Source organism: Brachycentrus maculatus, unplaced genomic scaffold (genome assembly GCF_059751285.1).
Source record: "Brachycentrus maculatus isolate JH-2025_06_01 unplaced genomic scaffold, ASM5975128v1 h1tg000055l, whole genome shotgun sequence".
Classification (NCBI taxonomy): domain Eukaryota; kingdom Metazoa; phylum Arthropoda; class Insecta; order Trichoptera; family Brachycentridae; genus Brachycentrus; species Brachycentrus maculatus.
The window spans coordinates 5,324,549-5,347,633 of record NW_028280809.1 but is presented as its reverse complement, the minus strand read 5'-3'; the positions used below and the strand labels follow the sequence as shown (position 1 = coordinate 5,347,633).

The 23,085-nt window shown below is 32.3% G+C and overlaps 1 protein-coding gene and 1 long non-coding RNA gene across 3 annotated transcripts in view; both read right to left on the bottom strand.

The window, feature by feature from the left end:
• Window positions 1-23,085, bottom strand: part of shg (DE-cadherin) — a 526,542-nt gene that overhangs the window by 363,740 nt on the left and 139,717 nt on the right. The gene's annotated exons all lie outside the window — the stretch shown is intronic.
• LOC148311950 (uncharacterized) overlaps window positions 19,993-23,085 on the bottom strand; it is a 72,075-nt gene continuing 68,982 nt past the window's right edge. The window contains exon 4 of the long non-coding RNA XR_015839321.1: window positions 19,993-20,109. This is a non-coding gene — a long non-coding RNA (uncharacterized LOC148311950). The remainder of the gene's footprint in view (window positions 20,110-23,085) is intronic.

Below are 23,085 nucleotides of genomic sequence, written 5' to 3'. Positions count from 1 at the left end.
AAATTTAAAATCAGGTATTCTGGTGTTTCCCAGCATGTAAAATAATTTGGGTTCAAATTTTGCATCCAAATTTTAAAAAATCTCTGCTGAATAAAAGCTTTTTAAATCAAACAAAAGATGGCTGTCGTGAACCCAATCATAGAATGTCATGAAATCGATCATATGGTATAGTTGTGATTTCAAAAAAATTGAGTAGTGTGATGGTTGGTTGAATAGCGATTGTTATACGTGTTTAAAGTGATCATTTAATGAAACTATGACAGGTTATAAGCCTTGTAAATACTAAGATGAACATAGAACATAAGACTTCCGTATTCCTACGTTCTATGTTCAGATGTCGAAACTATTAATAAATATTATATTTATTACAAAACTTGAATGATTGGGAAGAACATATAAGGTATGCATAGTAAATAGAAAATTAAGATTTGCGAAGAAAAAAAGCTAAACATCACAAAATAGAAATGTACATTGAAAGCTGTCCCACCGCATGCCCAGATCTGATACAGAAGCATCTAGGCTTCCTGACAGATCTGCTCTTGCTAAGCAATATTTTTTTTAACTAAGTTGAGAAATTTATTGACAATGTGAAATAATATAAAATTGTATCCCGATTTTACTGTGAATTTACATTTAAAAGCTTACAATATACCTGTCACTACCAATCTAAATAAATTCAAGATTGTAAGTCCATCACCAAATTTTCTAGAAGTTCCCCCCCATTAGGAATGTACAATGTACAGATAGTAAAACATAGTAAAAGTGAGATAAATACGAGAAAATGTAGTATTATAATATATTTGTGTAAAAATCAATTTACGCGAGAGCTGTTTCGCCTTGCGAGTGCCAAAAAACTTATGGTAGTGACGTGTAGCATTGTTTGCATGCTTGTAAAAAGATTGTTCTGACAAAGAGACGAGTACAACTCGAAACTGGTAGATAAAAATTTAGGGAGCTGTACTGAATTAAAAGTCAACATTTATGTAAAAAAAAAAAAGTTATTATATATCACGACTAGTTTCGAAAACTACAGGTGAAGATACAAACAGTTGATGAGATCATTAGTACTTTTCGAAACTTGTCGTGTTTACATCAATAAATTCAATAAGCGGTTAAAGGCAATTGTTTTATTTTTATACATAAAAGATAACGGACACATTATTCCACACGGTGAAATATTCAACACGAGAGGTGAAAAAGTTAAATAAACTTTAAAACAATATGACAAACTCGTTCAGATAAGTGTTATTTTGAACGACAATAATATTTGTTATTTACTACAGTTGCCGTAATAATATTCCTTTGTCCTTTCCTAAAAGTTATGTTATCTCAACTTAGTCACTTAACCCGTAGGCATGCAACCTTTATATACTATAAATAACACGTTTTATAATCACCCGTACGATTACGCTATCCAAAACTACGCAATAAATATTGTTTTCTATGAAAGCAAACGCTTATCACTTTTAACCAAATTAACTAACTAACTAACTAATCATCACGCTACTTCCTCGCAGGGGTAGCAGACAGGATAGAACGCCACACCACTACGCTTTGCATAAATTATTCGGCTATTCTGCATATATGCATCTCCTCGTGTCCTCATACAAATTCGTTGATTCCGACTTCTGGCCTGTCCAATTCAAAGAATTTGATGAATTGAATAACCCTAAACTTTCCTGGACTTATTTGGTTTCTATTTATAGCTACATTAGTTTCCCAAATTTGTTTTAACGTTTTTTACTCAATAACACTCGCATGTATGCAATATTTTAGCAGATGTCAAGAAGCACGCTGTTTGCCACGAGTAAATATTACTATTTATGTAATTCTGTTTTATTCAACAGATGGGACTGCCATTGTAGTAAAAAATGCTTTTTATTAAAAATATCGTGTTTTTGCCTGTCACTCATACATATTTATGTAAATTTGTTCTATATCTATACAGAGAATTCAGACGTTTTAAAGATTTAAGCTACTTACATAATTCAAAAGAATTCCCAAAATTGAGCTCCAACTAGTACGTTAATAGATTTCTGTATATTGCAATCATAAAAGTTAAAAAAATTAAATGTAAGTTCAATAATGGACAATAATAGTTAATGTTATGAAGTATATTCAGTCGTATAAGCGGACGACTTTCACATTTCTTTCTCATAAATTGGTTCGTCTCCGCCGAGGCATATCTCGGTTAGAACTATTTTGTTGAAATGACAATCGACCATCAATATTTGCATAATATATTTAAAATGATTCATTGACTAAATGCACGAAGCAAAAACATTGAAATAGCGTGTCAAATACCTACATATCTCTAAATTATATGGGGCATCGGCTAGTAGATATTACCAAACGGTACATTATCAATTTGCATGCGACGATAATTAAATATAACTGATTAATGCAGCATTTTAAAATGATTAAAATAGTATTCAATAATAATAATACATGGTGGCGCAAAATTAATCACTCTATTAGAAAATGTTATAATTTTTGCAAATGGAGTCGTACATCAATCATATTTAAAATTTGTGAATAAGTAAGATGCAGCATATGAAAGCATATAAACAAATTTAGAATGGCGCAAAATTAATCATCCAATTTTGTTTATAAATTACTTTTTTACTAAATTAAAAAAATATAATTTGAGTAACGGAAATATTTATTAGGACCATTACAATTTTTTCCGTATAGTGGAAAATATTGATATCCGTCAAGAGGCTGGCGCCAGTGTCGATACACATTTCGCTCACTCCTTTCAAGAACGTCATAAATCAAAATTCGTCAATTTTCAGTTGGGCATGTTTTCGGAATGCCCAGAAAATTTACTATATCCCAGCAGAAGCGGCATATTTTTAACTTAATATTTACCCGCCACAGGGCAGAAAGTGTTGTTTTTGCATTTTGAAGAAAAGGTATTGTTTAATTATTTTTTTAAATAAACTAAATATTTTTCAAATGGAGAAAAAACCTTCAGGTTTTACTTAAAAAGATAATATTTTTAACTTAATATTTACCCGCCACAGGGTAGAAAGTGTTGTTTTTGCATTTTGAAGAAAAGGTATTGTTTAATTATTTTTTTAAACAAACTAAATATTTTTCAAATGGAGAAAAAACCTTCAGGTTTTACTTAAAAAGATCTGTTGCACAGTAAAAAGTTCAGTAAGTGGCTTGATATTTATTTTTAATACATTGTATTATATTTTTAAACTTTAAAAACGTTCTCCTGAAAAATGGAGTTTTTTGATTTATGACGTTCTTGAAAGGAGTGAGCGATTTGTGTCCGTTTTATCATTTTTTGTATATTGAAGCTGTGTATGTAGTTCACAAATATGATTGACGTACTACGCCATTTTCAAATATTATAATATCTTGCGATAGGGTGATTCATTTTTTGCCACTCTTTGCAATATACTTCATGCTAAAATACAATTAATTTGATTGGTGAAAATACCAGACATGTGACGCGGAATAAAATAATTTTGTATCAATATCTTCGCTTCGTAAAAATAAAATCGTGAGGGTTGAAAATAGGGGAGATATTATTTATACAAACGGCGCGCAGTTTTTTTGCAGATTTGGGTAAAAACGTTTGACCCTTATCCATTCTTTTTTGTTTTCTGGAAAAACCCGAAGACCCAATCGTAATAATTTATAACAATAGTGAAGTAAATTCTATGAAATAAGGGAAACTGACGAAGCTCAATATTCATAGATTTGCCCGTAAAGAACTATGACATACATATTGGAAAATATCAGAAACTAATGTCAATGATTTACTTTTATTATTATTAGTATTCGAATTCATTGGATTCGTGTTTTTCTATAAACTTTTATTATCCTTATAAATAAAAATGCAAACGTTCGTTCGTTCAAAATCTTAAATCTCGTAAGTTACCCTCTGATTTCTTTGGAATTTCAACACAAAGTTGAATATAAATACGCGCATATTTTTATTTATTTATATTTAAAAATAAAAACATATGTATTTACAGCATTTTGAGTGTATTCAAATACTTGTTCACAAAATCTGGATTATCTCCAATAACAGGAGTTATTTTCAAGAATAATGTTTCAAAATTGGTTCATATATGTAGAACTTGAATGAGTAGTATGGTTGTCGATAGTGGGTAGAATTGGTCAATGTTACACGTATGTAAAGTGATCACTTAAACCAGTCTATGACGGTCGTCAGCCCCGTAAATACCTTCTTCACCTTTGATGAGATGTCAAAAAAGAATATAAAAACATATGTGTTCGTTTGTTCAAAATCTTAAATGTTCTTCGGCAATTTACCGATGGCTGCGGGATTTTAACACGACGTTTCATTCGAACACGCGCGTGTTGCATTTTATCCACCTGTGACAGGTAAAAACGTGCTTTTTTCAAACACAGTTTTTTTTCTAAAAAATAACAGCGCCATCTGTTAAACATAACAGCTATACACGCAATACTAGACATTTCTCATGGCGGTCAGCGTGCTTGACAGCTGCTGTGACTTTTAAATATATTTAAAGATTTTTAAATATTTTCGACTGCATAGTTGTTTCGTAGATTTAAAATTTATTTGAAAAATAATATTTTCACGTTTAAATGAAACATTTATTATTAGTTATTTATTGGAGAATTTATACAGCGCCGTTTTAGTGGAAAATCACCCCAAGGGAGCTTTACAATTTACAGATAACACATTTACTTGAGTATTTATATATTTTTTTAAATGTTAGTTATATTAGTATGTAACCACTCACCGAGATGTTTATGTCTACCTATTTCGAGACGTACCCGTCTCTTCGTCAGGACAATCACTACCAAAGTATGCAAACAATACTACCCTTCACTACCATAGCACTATGTCCACACTTAAAGTCATCGTCCACTTTAACTAACTTAAATTAACTTTAATGCTTTTTTGAAGTGGTATTACACGAAGTGAACGATGAATGATAAGGAGAGTGTTATTGATCAATCACACTACACTTCTGAACCTACAATTATAATGCGAATGGGGTGGAATTTCTCAATTGGTAGCACCTTTAATTTCTTTGTTATAATTACTCATTTTGTCATACATTTTTAACAACAAAATAAAAGAACTTACTCAGATGGAGTTCGTAAAACCCTGGGCCTTTTGAAGACACGAAGACGTGTATTAACACTGATCCATGTGTTATTATCTCAGATATTACATTCATAGACTATTTAATTAATTTGAGGTAACTTGAAATCACATTATTGAACAAACAAACAATATTTGCATTATTAACGATTCTAACAGTTATACGTTTGCATATGTGTAATATTTACAATATATGCTCTAGATATATTTACACTGTGCTAAATATACAAGAAGTGTTTAATTTACTACACGTAAGATTATTACGCGATACCAAATACATACTTAGGACACTCTGATACCAAGAATGTGGATAAACTATGTAGTGTAACGATGAATTACGGAATTATAACGATGAATCGAATGAGTGAAGAAAGAATAGTAAAACAATAGAATGTGGAAGAGGTGAAGATTGTTTGCAAAGACAGGTTGGTGAGTCCAATCTACTGCTTATCTTTGCCGGGAAGCGATGGGATGGTTACTTATATAATTAGGGAATTTTAATATGCATTTGAAAGTGTAAAATAACTTTGTTTTTTATGTTTTAATTTTTAAATCAAACACAGATTTTTTGTCTACTAAGTCTACTTAGTAGACTCAAAAAATCTGTGTTTGATTTAAAAATTAATACTTAATTTAAAATGGAGTTCTACAAATTAAACGCCAAATCAATAAATAATAACTTTAATAATAACTTTTAAATAATAATTTTACATTCAGAAGTCATCTGACATTGTAGTGTATTTTTTTAAAAATAAATAATTATTACTTTCCCGACAAAAAGACAAAAAAACGCAAAAAAAAATGTGCATATAATTATTTTAACAATATTTCGAGTAGGCTCAAATCTTAGAATGAAAGAGTACAAATACTTGATATTTCCCCCAAAAGACCGTTATCTAGATTTATTTTACATGTCTTACGTTATGTCCATCTCTGCAGTGTAATGGTTAGTAAATTAATATACCGTGCTGGAGGCTCCAGGTACGATTCCCAGGTGGGGGCAAAATAAACGTTTGTGATTTTTCACTATGATATTTATTTAATACGACCCTAGTGATGTTTGAATTCCTCATATGAGCAACGACCAAGATAATACTGTGTCGATACGATAAAGTTCCCTGTACACCATTGAGAGCGAATAGGGGTATAAAGAAGAAGAAGAAGACAGAATGGAAACTTGAAAAAAAAATGGTAAGAATAGTGAAGTTTAGATGAGTGCATTAAGTTATCACTTTTCGTCAGCCTTGTAAATAAATGGCCAAATACTTGTTCACAATTCTGGATTTTCACCACTTTATTACATTTTTGACATCTCAACATAGATGTAGAAGTTTTATTTATTGTTTCGGCATTAACTTTGTGGTAAGACATGTTATAATAATTAAAGAAAACACTTTGTTTTTTACCACTTGAGTTTTTATTAAAGACTACATGTTTCAGAAGTTAAACTTCCATCATTCAGGTCTGTATAATAACTAAAATATAAAATATAAATTTTTTCTATAAATAAGGAGAGGGGAAAGTAAGGGGAAGGGGTTAGTTAAGGAACGGAGTTTGAAAACAAAGGAAAAATTGAAAGCAATGGCGAAGAATTTTGAAACAATATATTATTAAAAACTCAAGTGGTAAAAAACAAAGTGTTTTCTTTAATTATTATAGATGTAGAAGAATATGGGCTTTCTGACAAGAATAGTCTGAGCATTTAGAGAGTTTACGACCTGTCATATGTTGGGTTCAGTGACCACTTTACACACGTGTAACATTCACCAATCCTATTTACATATCAAAATTCTTTACATCATTACAATAAATTGTTTCGTCTCTAGAAAATACATCTTTATTAAATCTTGAAAAGAATCATATTTGTTAAATAAACATTTCAAGCAAACAGAATTCAGACCTAAAGTAAAAACTTAACGAGGTAGGTACCGTAGAACGGGGCTACTTGAATATTGATGTGTTACTTGAGCCCAGTACAAAAAAAAATTAGATCGTGGTATAAATCGAAGTATCGTGACAATAAGTGTCATCTGTCCGGGGAACAATGAATCATGTCGATACGTTCATTATTGTAGACCAAATACAGATATAAATTATTTTTTTCTACTGGGCTCAAGTAACACATCAAAGTTCAAGTAGCCCCGTTCTACGGTACTAATTCTAAACTTAACAAAACTCTCAGTTCATGAGTATTAAAGTAATTTGTTAACAGCGTTGTAATAAATACGTTTTGGCACTAACTCACCGCTAGAACAATATTAATTAAGCGTCGAACATTGGGGTAATTGCTTAAGACGCAATATTGGGCCAACATCAAGCCATATCAGATCTGGGAGCATGCGTGCGCTCAGGTAGCCCGCAGGGTTCCCAAATAGTTCCCGTTCATATTGTCGATAATCACGTGTCACTAAATTTTAGATGCTATGCCAGAAAAAAATTGTCGACAGTAATATTACTCTATTCAGATTTATTTTTGATATTTGACAAAGATGCACAAATTATAAGAAAAGGGAATTTGAAAGTAGTTACGCATTTTGAAGTACATTAACAACATTTTTAGTGTGTCTAAATACTACACTGTCCACAAAATCTGGATTATTTCCAATTCTTTTCATCTCACCAATAGATGTCTCTAGTGAAGTTCTAGTGATTCAAGAATAAGGTTTCATAATTGGTTCATATATATATAGAACTTTGAGAATTTGAGTAGTGTGGTTGTCAATAATGGGTAGAATTGGTGAATGTTACACGTGTGTAAAATGTTAACTTAAACCAGCCTATGACGTTCGTCAGCCCCGTAGACTTCCATATTCTTCTTCATCTTTGATGATCAAAAAATAATTTGAAGTACATTTATTACATTTAAAACATTAGATATGAATATAATAATAAAACTGTTAATGTGTGTTTATCAAAATCTGAAATATCCTAAAGTAATTCACATATTACTTTAAAATTATCTTAAACGTGCGAGTTTACATATTTGCTGTGACAAGAAAAAACATGCATATTTTTGAAAAGCATTTTCACCGCAATCTGTTGTTACAGCAATAAACGCAATACTATAGAAATGAGTATATTGGAAATGTGTGCTTTCTCTTCTTTTTTTATTTAACCAGACTGACCACAACTAAAACTGAGCAAGGCGTGACTGAGTACAGTAAGTAAATTCTACAAACATAAAAATATAATCGATAAAAAATTAAGGAATGGGTAAATGATCAAGAGTAAATAAGTTATTGTAGTTTTTTTGTGCATACTTTGTAAAAAAATATATAAAAATTATTTTTTTAAAAAGCATGTCAAAGAACTCAACCGACATGACACATTAGGTAGCTGGATAGCTCTCCGCAAGAAAAAAATATTAATTGAATTTATAAATGTATGTATATATGTATAAATGTATGTATGTATATGCCTAGCCTATGCGTATGTATATGCATAGCCTCCGTAGTGTAATGGTCAGCATGCTCGCCTACATTCTGGAGGTCCCGGGTTCGATTCCCAGGGGGTTTAATAAATATAAGTGATTTTTTCACTCTAACATTTATTCAATATTACACTGGACTGGTACCTGAAGTGGAGGGCTGATCACCTTTCCTTCATGTGTAATCGATCGAGATAACACTGCGTTTTTATGAAGCAGTGCCCTATGCACCATTGGGGTGCGGTAAGGGATTTATTATTATTTATTTATGTATATGAACATATAGATTTTTTAACAATTTGCATAATAATCGGTTTTAATAAATCATAAAGTTAATTTTTTTATGAAGTAAAAATATTAAATATTTTACACGGTGTCATGGAGTACAGAAATAATGATATTTGTTGTTTTATTAAAGGATAAGAATATTTTTAAGCATCTAAACATATCACAAATATTCGCATTTTGATCTTATTGCCAGCAAACATAGTAGAGTATCGTGTTACACAGTAATAGCAGAGTTGTTTAAGGGATGATTTTTTAGTTTGTTTATTAAATTATGTAAAAGTATTTTAAAGCAACCCTCGCATGTGTAAAGTGTAAACTGTGTACCGCAAATCGGGACAAAGCACGCGAGTCACGTGAAAGTTTCGATCACAACAGCTTTGACTTATCGATCGCTCCAACGACACATCTACGGAATTCACCTTACATCCGTTCTTAACGTAAACAGACTATTAGTATTGCGAGGAAATGAAATATGCATGAATTAGCCCTCCGACCGCGACACAATACATAACTTGCGGGGAAAGAAATGCCTTCGAGTACCCAGTACTAAATATTGCGATATCTGGAACAATGCATTTAAACTATCAACTCTAGTTGTTTTTTTATAACTCAACTAGTTAAAAATCTATGATTTACGATACATTTTTTGACATCTCGACATAGATAAAGAACAATATGGAAGTCTGGGTATTAACAGAGCTTATAACCTGTTGTAGGCTGGTTAAGTGATCACTTTACACACGTGTTAAATTTACCATTTTACCCATAATTGACAACCACACTACTCAAAAATTTGGAACTAGATATTTGTATTAATCTCATGACACTACATACGAATTCACAATAGACATCTAAGATTGGATTTAGAGAGCTTTCATTATGCCGGATTATTTTGCATACTGCGAAACGCCTAAAAACATTTTTTTTTATGTAGGTAGCTTATAATTTGACCAGTTATTTTTACTTACAAAATTTTGAGTGTGACTATTTTTTTTTTCACATAGGAATTTCACACGAAGTCTGGCTCTTAGCGCAGCCGGACGCTTGCTGAATTCTATTATTGCGAGTAAGCCCTTAAAAACAAGGTAAGGACACATTACAAAGTGGTGTAATGCGCTATTAGGTGGTTAGAGTTCGGACGCTTATTAGAGTGGTGTTCACATAAATAGGGCAGACCGTATGCAGCCGCTAACGGGGGCCTTATCGCCGGCTAATGTATTGCAAAATTGCTAAGAGCTCCGGGCTTAGCACTCAATGGATAACTGTACCCCGCTGCCCGTGATGGCAGTACGATGGTGTGATGTTATTATCCGGAATACAACGCTTAGCTTTATTTATGACCGGACTGCGTCGGACACAAACTTGACAGGGAAATACCCGGGCTAGTGTCAAAAGTTGAAGAATCCATAATTCAACACATTCTCAACAATTTAAGTATGTCCGAATATTTATTCAATGTATGTGAACCAGTATTAGGACACAATTCAAAATATCCTTCGTCTTCCTTATAGATCCAAGGATCCATGTGTTTCGTTATCCGTCTTTTGAGATGCAGACTTCAAGCTGTCGCACCATCGCTTTGGAGGTCTTCCAGGTGGTATTTTTCCATTTTTAGTTAATGTTTTTCTTAGTTATTGACTTGGCGTTTAATTTGTAGAACTCCATTTTAATTTATGTATTAATTTTAAATCAAACACAGATTTTTTGAGTCTACTAAGTTGTATTTTATAAACAAAAACACATAAAAAATTATATTGTGACAATTGTTTCGCCTTGTTAGGGCATTATCAAATGAATGTCGTTCATTCGTCGTCGAAACATTCGTTTGATAATGCCCTAACAAGGCGAAACAATTGTCACAATATAATTTTTTATGTGTTTTTGTTTATAAAATACAACTTAGTAGACTCAAAAAATCAGTGTTTGATTTAAAATTAATACATAAAAGTTTTTCTTAGTGAATACCACTTTTTCTAAGTGCCAGGGTTCTCGTGAAGAGAAAGTATATTAGCGGGCCAGTCTATTTTCTTGCATTCTTGATATATGTATGAGTTCCAAAAAAAATGTTGTGTAGAATGGTGAATACTACACGTGTGTAAAGTGTCCACTTAACGAGCCTATGCTAGATGATAAGTTCTGGAAATACCCGGCTTCCATATTATTCCTAAACATTGTTGAGATGTCGATGACAAAAAAAATTATTCTCGAAACCAGTGAAAATACAAACTGGTATCTCACTGTATTTTCTCACTGATATTTCATTGTATTTTCACATGTTGAGTACATATTTAGTTCTCAAAACTAGTCGTTTTAACATTAATAAATTCAAAAGAAGTATTATACGAGTATTTATATAAATCATCGTGTTATTCGATAAATTGAATGCCTCATAAATAAATAATTTTCTTATGTTGATACGGTCTTATTTATTTATTTTATTGTATGTTTATTACAAAACAAAGAAAATGATAAAAGTAACTTCGCTTATAAGACAACAAATTATTCAATTTATGCCCTGACACAATCGTGATATTTCAATCCACTAATTGATTGATTAATCTGCAGTCCATTTGAGTTTCACTTATAATGGAGCAATGAGCCTCTGTACTTTCTACGAGCGACTAATTTTGCTATTGTGGCGGTAAGCGCATGCAAATGCAAAGGGTGGAGGTGAAATACTTATTCCAGCTGTTGTGCAACAATCGCTACCGACCTAAATAGGGCACCAACTACAGGGTGGCGTAAAATTAATCACCGTATCGGAAGACGTTATAATTTGTGCAAATGGTGTCGTACGTCAATCATATTTGACGTTTGTGAACAAGACAGCCGCAGTATACAAACTAATTGATAAATTGGTCATAAAACGGATATCAACACTGGCGGCAGCCACTTGACGGATATCATATTTTCTACGTAACAGAAAAAAAAATTGCTAAAGTACAAATAATGACATCCATTGCTTTATTTTTTTTATAAAGTAAAAAGGTTATTCAAAAATAAATTCGGATGATTAATTTTGCGCAACTGTCTAGTTCACAAATGACAAATATGATTGACGTAATACACCATTTGCAAAAATTATAACATCTTTCGGTAGGGTGATTGATTTTGCACCACCCTGTACTTGCAGTAACGGTAAATAAACTGGCCTCGGTATTGGTGACGCCTGATTCTATTTGACATTGATAACACAAAACATTTCAGCATAAAATGTATATAGAAAATTATTTTGTGGAAAATCGAACTTATTAGTGCTGTGGCCTGTTCGCATTTGGAAAAGTTCGGATTAGCCGAGAAATTTGTAATATGGTACATACATAGTGTTTTACACTACAGTAGTTACGTTGCACGCGCCTTTTACATTTCAATCTAATATTACAGTACTTCAGTAGCAATACAGGTATAGCTACTGTATACTTCATACATTCATAATAATTTTTAAACAAAAGTAGGTTATATATAATAATTTTGTGTGATAATAAATAAGCTAAAGAGAACATTTATTTAGTATTTGCGTGTTTTTTATGTTTTTTTTTTTAATCTTGTTTAGGTTCGGATCGATGAGAGCATATTTAATTCTTAAAACTAGTCATGATTACATTCATAAACCCATAAGTTGTATTCTCCGGGTGTTTATTTTTTTTTGTTTAAATCATCGTGTTATTCCGCAAATAAAATACGTCACAAATGAATAATTTTCTGCTTTTTAAAATGATGCGATTAGGTTTAATTGCTTGATGTGGGTTGAGACAAAAAAAACATAATATTTAAATTATCTACACCACGTAGTTAAGGGGTTATCTTTTCAATGTTATTAATCATTCTCATGATGTGTTATTATTGACTAATAAATTAATATGAAAAATCACAAGACTATCGGTAACGTTTTTATTAAAATCTATAAAGAAGAAAGGGAGATATTAAGGTTTAAAGTTTAAACTTTAGATATTTGAAAAAAAACGAGAAACGGACGTCCGTATACGTCATCAAATTTTACGTCATCGGGTGTGTTATGCGGCGTATCCCGAAAATGTTTACTTTATAGAGCTATAATAGTAGTCATGTGGTTGTTTGATTACCACTACACTACCATTGGTGTTATACAAATATGAACGGAGGTAGGGTGGGAGGGTTCACTATAGACATCAACAAATAGAGCCGCCAATAATTTAACAATTTCACCAATATTAAAATAAGTTCATCGTTTCTGTGACGTCGTTCATTACCAACTTACGACAACAGCGTTTTTACGAAGGCAAAATTAATGTTAAAAGTTAATTTAGCAAATGAAAATCGTGAATGAAAAAATTGATTATATCGGCTGTTATAAACACAAAACGAGTCTTACACAATTCTTTATAGGTTGAGTATGTTAAATTAGATATTCCTCCCGAGTGATAAAACCCCATTCCAACCCTGATATGTAGACATAACTTCACCTCTATCGAGCGGAAGCGATATGACGTAACACAAATTCTCGTACTTAAAGCTATGATTAAATGTAATCTAAATATGATGCAGAACCCTCGAGTCGCGTATCTGTAAGAGTCGCCCCGACTTTAGAGCGGAAGGAAGATCCGGTCATCCATCGGTTTGCAGCCGGAACTTCAGCAGTAAATTGGAGAGAAATTACTAACTAGTAGCCAGACTTCGGAACACTTATCCCAGTCGACTTTAGTTAAGACCAAAGGTAAGGGGACCGAGCCAGTCTACCTTAAAAAAATGAAAAGGAAAATTTATGTCCAGCATTGTGAGTGGTCGGTATTTAATGTAGTTATTTGAGTATTAGATTAACCTCGGTTTAAGTGGTTTGATACTTATTCGAATTTATATGTATGCATGCTGTACTCCGTAATACAGAAAACTTTTATTTTCAGAAATAGTGGTATTTACCAAGTAAAACTTAAATAAAAGATGGTTAGATATTACCACTAAGTTGCTGCGGAATCAATTAATGAAATAACATAATAATAATGCTATTCAATTCCAAATAAACACAAAAACTTTATATGATACCGATTTCAACATAAAAATCCACAATAACGAGAGTAATATTTTTTTCTTTTTATTTTAAATAAATATTGTAAAATGTGAAAATGCATTTCTTAATACTTGAAAGTGACCGGATCAGGAGTCGAAATAATCGGCGTGTACGTTTGAGCAGATGCATGAATGTGGAAGAGGCGAAGAAGGTTACCAAAGGTATGGCGTTCTTTTTTCTCTGCATAGGCCTGCGGGGAAGTGGCGTGATGGTAAGCCAGCTAGTTAGTGATTATGCTTTTTTGTCATTTGAAATAATTTATATAATGAAATAAAAATAAATAAACAATTTTTAATGGCATTCACAACAATATGATTTTTTTCAGCATCTGAATTTTTTTATAAATACTGATGAGGTAAGAAATAAAAGTCCAGAATTTATGCAAAAGCTATCTACACTAGGTAGATAGAGCGTAACATTTTCACTGCCATTGCGGTCAAAAGATCTTGAATCTTGCTGTAATTTGACTACAAATAATGGCGGAAATGGATACCGATCTAACCGGCCGAAATGGTCCAAATAAAATTATACAAAGCATGTTTTTCCTCATTATCTCAAAACGAGGTGGCACTTACCCCTTTGGTGCCTTTCCGCCCTCAAATATCCAGTGCCTTAAAGTTTGTTTTCCATTATGAAACACAGTATTTTACTTCCATTTTATTTCATTATTTACTTAATAATAATCAATTAAGTACTATGGACTACGTTCATTGTACATTTTTATATAATATCGTGAATGTTTTATGTACCTGCATATTTATTTTTAAAACCTATTTAAGTTTGTATAAAAGACAATCCTATTAAAATCTGAGTCATATATTTAGTATAAAGTAAGGGAATACTTTTATGTAAATGACGACAGGATATATGTCGCCATTAGTCACAAAATATAAAACAATTACTGTTAGTAATCTTTCGCCAAGATTTTTGCCCCACCACTTTCGAGACGTTTCCGTTTCTTCGTCAGGACAATTACTACGCCAGCAAAGATCACAAATACCACTATTATAGCAAATACGAGTATATTATAATCAATCCGCATGTGATTAGTATTTTGTGTAGTTGTTGATGTATGAAAAATTATTTGGAAGTAGTTTATAGAGTTGTTTGCTTGGTGGCAAAACAAATGTCTTGACGAAGAGTCGGAAAAATCTCGAAACTGGTTTTATACTGAACAAGGTTTTGTGAGAATGTCTAACCACAAAAGAAATGTTTTAAATATCAAGAAGAGTATATTCGTATATAGTATAAGAGTATATTTAAAATAAGTTGAAACTGTATTTTCGACATAATCCCAGTAACCATATTGTCGATTTGTGGTCTCGTGGTTGATGTCGAGTCGACGTTTCTCGGTTCGAACCCACCCTACCACAATATATGTATATATTATACATATATATTTAAAGATGTTGTCATTGTGTCTCCCCTATCTACATTACTAGATTGATAATTTGTGTTTTGAGCTATTTTAAGCTCTAATGGAAGAGATAAATTGCAATCATCCATTCGTTAATGGAATCGGCTCACGATGTGAATCAGCCCGCCGTTATTTTAGTACATTTCATAAACTTTGCATGACGTTAAAAGTTAGACACGATTTATCTGTCTGGCACATACAATCCCTTAATATAATATCTGCCCTTTGAAATATTTCAAGAGCAAATTGTATTTGAATTTAGGCGAGGAATTAATGATTACTGGAAATAGTTTGCGCCATCAGATGTCATTTGTTTGTTGAACTTGTAATGTAATTACTAGACGTTGTTTAATAGGGTAAACATTTGCGTGGGTATTTCAATCATATTTTTGCAATAATTTAAGGAAACCACAATTCGTATTATTTTCATATATGTGTCATGGAAAGTAACTAATATGCACGCCAATGTTTTAATCACGTTCGTTGTAATTTTCAAACTACTTATTCTTTATATTGTTTATTGATTCGGCATTAACGTTGTGCAACGACATGTTGATTATGTTAAAATTTAAACACTTCTATAATACCTCTTATTGAGTTTTATACTAACTAGAAATTATTTTTCGGAGTTCGCCAATCACATAATGGAAACTTTTTAATCATTTACACCAACATACACTTAAATTATTACACTCAGTTACATACAAAGATCAGATCAAACAATTTACATAAAATTGAAATACATACAAGTTTAAGTTCTAATAAAACATTCATTAATAACATGCTTTTCCAAAATACGTTATAATTATTATCTATGTTACCATTACAAAAAGTAGTGAGCCTCGTAGGTGTATTATATTATAATAAAACAAACACCTGTAACATAGATGTTTATCATATTTCAATTCGAAGGATCGAGTTCTTCAGTTGAAAGTTAGATACGGGAAAGTGAGGAGAATACGAGCTAATGCTTGAATTTGGACCCAGATTGCTTAGTGAAGATACACTAACATTATGAAGCTCAGTGCAGTAAAATATATCCCAAGTTTGCGAATGATTTAGTTCATCTCTGGAGGTTTCCAGGAACCACTACTATGGCACCCGAGTAAATAGCCTTAAGGCCATTTATCTAGCGCAATATAACCGGGTTCTGGATGTTAATACTAATGTTTCTTCGGTGCAACGAGAACTGAAGATTTGCTTTAATACAGGGGGCTTAAATCCCAGTAGCTTTCTTTTAAAAACGGGACAATTTTAAAAGGCTTAAGATTTGCTACCTTGAACAACATTTCTCAAGAGGGATTCTCTTGTCGCGTTTCGTATAAGATATTGCAGCGATAGCTGTACAATGGATCTTCGTTAAAAAATAACAATGATTATCATGATAAAATAATTGAAAATTCTTACGATTCCCTCTTTATTTGCCAACATAAAAGATTTTGACAAATAAAATAGTAAGAGATTGATTACTATTTAAAATTAAAATTAAAGTAATTAGGATGTTTATGGACATATGGTATTTTCGTAAAAATTAACTCGGTTAATTAAGGTTGGTACATGCATATATCATTTTGACTCTTTTAATTTTAACATTTCACCATCTTCAATATGTAGAATTGTCAAATATTTATTCAATCTAAGTTTGGGTTATGTATTTCTCGGTATCTAGAAACTTTGAATATGGCACCCAGATCATATTTAGGCAATATTACAGGTGTCTCAACTTGAGATGAAGCATATATCGTTTTTTATACGAAAGAATATGAAGTCTGAGCATTCCGGGGCTTACGGTTTGGCTCATAATATTGATATATCATCCGTAAGGTGAAACACGTAAAGAAAAAATCATAAAGAAAATGCTTACATTTGGACAATTCTTATTCTTTTTTACGTGTCGTGTCGAGTTCCTTCCAACGTTCACTATCACTTGTAAAATGTGTCCTTATTTTTAGCAGTTCGAAATAGCTCCTCGACGCTTCGTACTCCTGTCCACTCGTGTATATTATATGGAACCAAGAGATCAAACTTCTTCTGACACCCTTTGAACCCTCGACCTTACCTTTGATGATCAGTTGCAGTAGCTTGTACTTTTTTCTCTGAGCACATGTCCCAAAAAGGATACTTTTATATTCGATATTAGTACCCTATTCGCTCAGGCTCTTTGGAGGACTCTTGCATTGCTGACCATGTCCGTTCAGAGCATTCGAAGCATTCCTCGATGCGTCATCATCTGAAAAGGCCTCCAGCCGGTTCACGCTGCTTATTTTAAGGGTCCACGTTTCAGAAAAATTAAAGACAATTTATATTCAGATATTACAAGAATCGGAGATTTTACGCTGGATTTAAGTATTTTCGAAAAAGCGAAAATTTTAACCATCTGTACCGTAATCTGCATCCTTATACTTAGAACTGAATCATATCGCGTCACGGATGCTGCAGCGGAAAATAATGAATCAGCGATAAAACCTCCAAACCAATCCATTCAACGAGTTTGACTTTATGTTGCAACCACGGCCACTGAATGGATTCTTGGAACATGGACTTAAGATGTTATCCGTGAATCATAAAATCGTGAATCACCAACTGAGTTAGGGTATTGAACCAGGTCAGTGGTGAGGCAGAAACAAAAATTTGTCGCCACAAAATCCATGTTGTCATTATTTCGTGGCGGCAAATTTACATTTTGCGTGACATACCGTCATCTTTCAAAATCGAGAAACAGGAAAAAATTCTTTGAAACATGTAAATCCCATCGGCTGAAGACAATCTTTGTTGATATTTTAAAGATTTGGAAAAATATAATTACATTTTTACAAATTGCCTTTTTTTAAATCTCATTTTTTTAACTATTTGAAAAATGAAAAGTAAAATTCCCCTGTGAAAAGAGAGTATCATAATCAAAATATTATACTACTTCTGACCCTTATCCGCGCCCAATGGCCTTTTAAAGGACACTGCATTAAATTGATGGAATTTTATGTTAATCGTTAATTATATAAAGGCAAGGCGATCAAACCTGCGCTTCAGATTCTGGTCCAAGTTATTATTAAAAAAATATTTGAGTAAATAAACACTTAAATTTGTTAAACCCCGCCTGAGATTTGAACCTGGGACCTCTAGCATTGAACATGGACCTCTAGCATGGTAACTAAATGTGCTATGGAGAGGGCAAAAGTGTTTTACTGTGAAGAACTGTATTTAATTGGTATATTTTATTTGACGAATTTAAAATTGACAAACGAGAGCGTGTTTCTATAATTATGCTTCTTCACAAAGTTGTGGAGAAAAGACAAGGTACCAAAAGTAAATAAAGCATTATTTATACAGAAATCTGCCACACTATTTGCGTTTCAGCGAAAGGAGCACAAATCATTTTAAATAACGTGAAAACTTGCATGTCACAATTTACCGACCGAAGATTTTAAAAGCGCCGTAAAAACGCCAAGAAAGTGAAAAAACGAGGACCATCGCCGCTTCAGCGAGTTAACAGATTATCGGATAACAAGCGTAAATTTTTATTTTCCTGTCTTTAAACGCGGAATCTTTTATTTTTTTAAAGAACAATCGAGTGTAAATCATAACGGCGAACGACGAGCTTCCGCCTCGAGAGACATAACGATACATTAGCGTCCTCCAGAGCCCAAACTTAAATTGAGATGTTTACAAGAAGTTATGCAGTTAATCTTTGGAAATTGGTCTCACTTGAAACAAAAAAAGTTTGAAAAAATAATATTATTTAATGTCGTTTAGGTCGACTAAAATCGTTTCGTAATTCCGTTCAAGTTACCACAAGGAAATACATTAAGGTCCGTATTTTGAAAGCGATTGTACAATTTCTTTCAAAAATGTATCTCACAGGCGAAATAACACCATTCGAATTTACCACGTCCAGTTAGATGGTATGGAGAAAAAAATATTTTAAAAAACTTATAATTAAAATGTAACTTTGTTTTAAAATCACTATAAATATTTTATTATAACTTAATTACAGTGTCTACCGGTTTCGAAGCTAACCGGTATAAAAGTCTAAGCTAGTCAATATAAAACTTGAAACTTATATATATTTAATACCGATTCAAATATCGATTGATAACTAGAGAAGTCTGAAAAAATTAGAATAGGCCTACATCCAGCAGTGGAGAGACACGGCTGATAAGGAAAAAAATAAAGATTTTAAAATGTTTATGATTAATTGGGATTAAAATACGCAAAATGTATTTATACAATTGAACTAGAAATTAGAATTATAATTAGAAAAAATGTCTTTCTCTTCACATACAAAAGCTCATAAAGTTATTATGTAATAAAAATATATTTAAAAGGTTAAATTACAATCCTTTTATGTACCTCCCAGCAGCAATGAGCGAATGCTGAGAAGTTCCTGTTCGGCCCACACTAGATTATCCCTCCTGTTCCCAACACAGATTCAAATAAAAACATATTTAATTAGCTAGAAGAAACAAAAATCCACTAATTGATCCATGAACCTTGTACATAATAAGCAAGGTAAATAATAAATGCAATTCTCATCTCAAAAAAATCCTATTACTTTTGTAAAACTTTTATTTTAATCGAAGGTTCGATGGGGGTGTTTTTTTCGTACACAGCTAAGAGGTTGCTCCAAAATTCCTGACGCGTTCGAGGTCAGGATAAAAGCAATTTCTCAGAAGTAAAACAAAGGACAATCGGAGAGCCTTCGGCAATGCCCACAAGGTAGATCACAGGCCACTTAGGAACCATCAACAGGATTCCTTCTGAGAAATCACCGCACAAGTCAGGAAATACCTGGCGAACTCACAGATAGATGCGGTATTCTAAAAAAAAAGAAATATCCAAATAAATATCTGCGCATAAGAAAACCTGAAGCGTGAAATCTTTTGTCTAACAAACTCTCGCCTTTAACTCTTTTATAATTTCATAACCACAAACAACATTAATAAATATAAAGGTTTTCTATTTTCAGTTTTCTTGGTGCTTTTTTTAGAAATAAGTGAGGAAATATTTTTTTGATTTGCATATCCTTTTTCCTTTGCCTTCCTTATTATCATAACTTTGTAAAAAAAATCTGTTCAAGTACTATCTACCCTCAATTACAAACAGCTATATATGGTAGCAAACGTTTTGACCAATATCACTGTCTGTTTTTAATTGGTTGGTAGAAATTGCTTTTTGGCAATAAGCCCGCCAATGTTACTTATACTTATTTCTTTTCTGTGCATGAAGTTTAATTAAATAAAAATATTTTACATTTAAAATGAAGATGTTATAACGCTAGGCAAATATTTCGTATGTAATAATTGTTTACGAAAACTTTTATTGTATCTAGAGTCTGAATTCTGAGCACTATACGAATCAGAAATTAAGTGTAGATAAACTAAACTTCACTCTGCTTTTATATCTAACGACTTTAGTATTTTTTTCGATCCGTATTGTTAGGAAGTTAATGTTATCAACAAAGAAGAGGAATATCTGTTTTCTCCCTAAAATAAATAAACCTAAATTGACCGAAACTACGTACATTACGACTTAACTACAGCACAATTGCGGCATGGGTTACATTATGTTCTTGAGGAACAAATAGGTTATTCTATAAACCAGGGTTTCCCAAACTTTTTCTTCTGCGATGGAACACTTTGCAAATTAAGAAATTTTAAAGGAATTTTATAATCTTTTTTGGGTAATTCCTACTTTCCTTTCTCTAATTTATATATTTTATAGTACAGATGGAATCATTCATAATTTTTGCATTACAACATAGTAAAATCAAATTATTTATCGATTTGTAGAATAAAATGTGAATATTTTTTAATTAAAAACTTGTATAATACCATTTTTTGACTTGTATTTCATTACACAGGACTGTGTCGAAAACAATTGTAGTTTTTTAAACTAGTAGTGTGCAACCAAATAAAACTCAAGAAGTGGTATTAAAAAAGGTTTTTTTAATTAAAATAAAATCATATTAGACAATATAATTCAAAAGAACGACAAAATGTCTTGTCGTTAGTGTTGTCACTTTTAATTATTATACCTGTGACAAAATTAACAGTGAATCATATGTCACATAATGATTAGAAATCCTGATGTTAAAAAAGCGGGTCAGATACACAAATCGTATCATACTAAGCTAAAGGCCATGGATGTGTTGTCGAACACGAAACCGTAATTTCTAACAACACGTAAACAGATGTGTATTCACGTCACAGCTAATCAAATGACAACATGCGAGAACTTGAATGGAGTGTTCTCAGAACCAGTACACACCACTTAGGCACTCGCTTTGAAAAATGTGAAAATGTGGCTCGTACAAATGTCACGTGCCAATACAGACCAATAAGTGACTAACCGCCCATTGGTGTTACGCTAATCGCGGCTCTATCGCCCACGTTCCGCCGTTTAGTTCGCTGACTATTCCATTATTCCTAGTGACGAATTTTGCATAAAAAACATTTGTTAGAATTGAGCAGTAGATGTTACGTTAGGTGGTGAAATAATGGAAGCCAGGAACCAAGCGAATAGGAATATTATAAAATATGATTCATGTTTGTACATATACCAACCCCCCCCCCCTCCCCCCCAAAGTATATTTAGTACGTTGGGTGCGGAATACGCGCTAGTTGCGTATAAATATACATATATGCTGATAATGAGTTAAATGACTCAAATGTATCATTGCGTAAATGAAAGTCTTACAGTCTCGACATAATATTTTAAGTAAGTGTGAAATGAATTTTAAAATATTTATATAAAATATAAATAATTGAATTTCAAATATGAATGTAAAATTCACGAGTTTAAACTCAGCTTTATTCACGTCATTTATACTCGCTTGTCTCAAAGCGAGTATAAAAATGAGCCGCGCGTGAATGCTTCACACAAAGATAGCAGTGTGTACAAGTAGCTTCAAAATTACAATTTATATTTTAATATTGCTTTAGCGCCTTGAAAATTGCTTTGTTGTCAGAATCCCGTGATTTTTACCATACATATTGAATGCAGTGTGAAGTTTATGTTCAAACTTTTCCATGTTTAGTAAAGGATTTAAAAATATACATATATAAGTAATTGGTTTGAAAACAAAAGACATAAAAAAGTCTTTAATTTTCGTCAGTAAAAGGGTCTATTGTGGGTACTACTAGTAGCAGCTATCGCTGTAAAAAATTTAAATACATTTTTTCTAATTATATTATTACATACAAAACGACCCTCGTGATTTCCCGACGTCTACTACATACATTACAGCATAACAACTGAAAGAAAACGTTACAACTTATAATGTTATAATTTCCTCATAATGTTGGAACTTGATAAAGAAAATACCAAAGACAGATTTTAAGACTGCGTAATTTGCTTATTTGCGTGACAATTACCCTACGAGAGTGTTTTCGAACAAATGTCATTTGTTGGAAATTCAGTCGAAAATGACCTCAGACGGTGAAACAATTCTCACGCACACAAACCAATTGCGTACACTCAAAACCTGGCCATTTTTTTTTATTATACTAATTTCAAATTAAATATGAAATACCGTAAATTAAACACCATCACAGTCAATGTTGAAAAACTTAAAATATTTGTGAAATGGTTCAGTTGGCTAAGTCATGTACTTCTCAAACATCCCTTTTTACAAGGCATCCGATTCCGCCGCCCGGGACGTCCACTTCTGACAATTCGTCTGGACTTCAGGACGGAGACCTGACTTAGGAGGATGCGGAAAAGTTGGCAGCTGATATAAGAGCTTCGAGGCAGTTTGTAGACTCCATATGCTCCACATAGGAAGCGGATATGGA